General features: G+C 49.9%; 1 long non-coding RNA gene across 1 annotated transcript in view; it reads right to left on the reverse strand.

Moving 5' to 3' along the window:
• The window catches only part of LOC111724789, a 12,189-nt gene that overhangs the window by 5,795 nt on the left and 5,889 nt on the right, over positions 1-505 (reverse strand). The gene's annotated exons all lie outside the window — the stretch shown is intronic.

Below are 505 nucleotides of genomic sequence, written 5' to 3' on the forward strand. Positions count from 1 at the left end.
AGGCTAACCCTGGGATATTAACAATAGCTCACACTTTCCAGTCAACAATAGTAGAGCCCTTTAGCCATGATGAGTGGCCTTGTAGATTTCACAAGGCTGATCTCTTGATGCCAATTAGATCTTTGTTTAAGTGTGGCACCCAAGACCACCATCACAGAGGGGTTAATGAGAGCTGACCCTTCACTGGATACCAACACCCCACAGGGGCCCTCCAAGAACCTGGAGCAGGTTAACAGGCAGTAAGGACTGACTGCCTGATGTGCCATTAGATGATCCAGCAACACCCAGAGCAAGGAGCTGGACAAGCACCCCCTTCAAGCTGGCTGAAGACTCAAGAGATCTGTGTGGCAATTCAGCCTATCCCTCTGCCCGACCCTGCTTGCTCCCTTCCCTGCTCCAAATCACTAATAGACATTTTGCCCCCAAACTCTTAGTATCAGCAGAGTCCAAACTGCACTTTGGAGCCCCACACCACACAAAACTAATTTGTGCCTGCAGACACTCC

The sequence above is a fragment of the Otolemur garnettii genome, unplaced genomic scaffold, assembly GCF_000181295.1.
Source record: "Otolemur garnettii isolate 467f Iridium unplaced genomic scaffold, OtoGar3 scaffold00026, whole genome shotgun sequence".
Taxonomy (NCBI): Eukaryota; Metazoa; Chordata; class Mammalia; order Primates; family Galagidae; genus Otolemur; species Otolemur garnettii.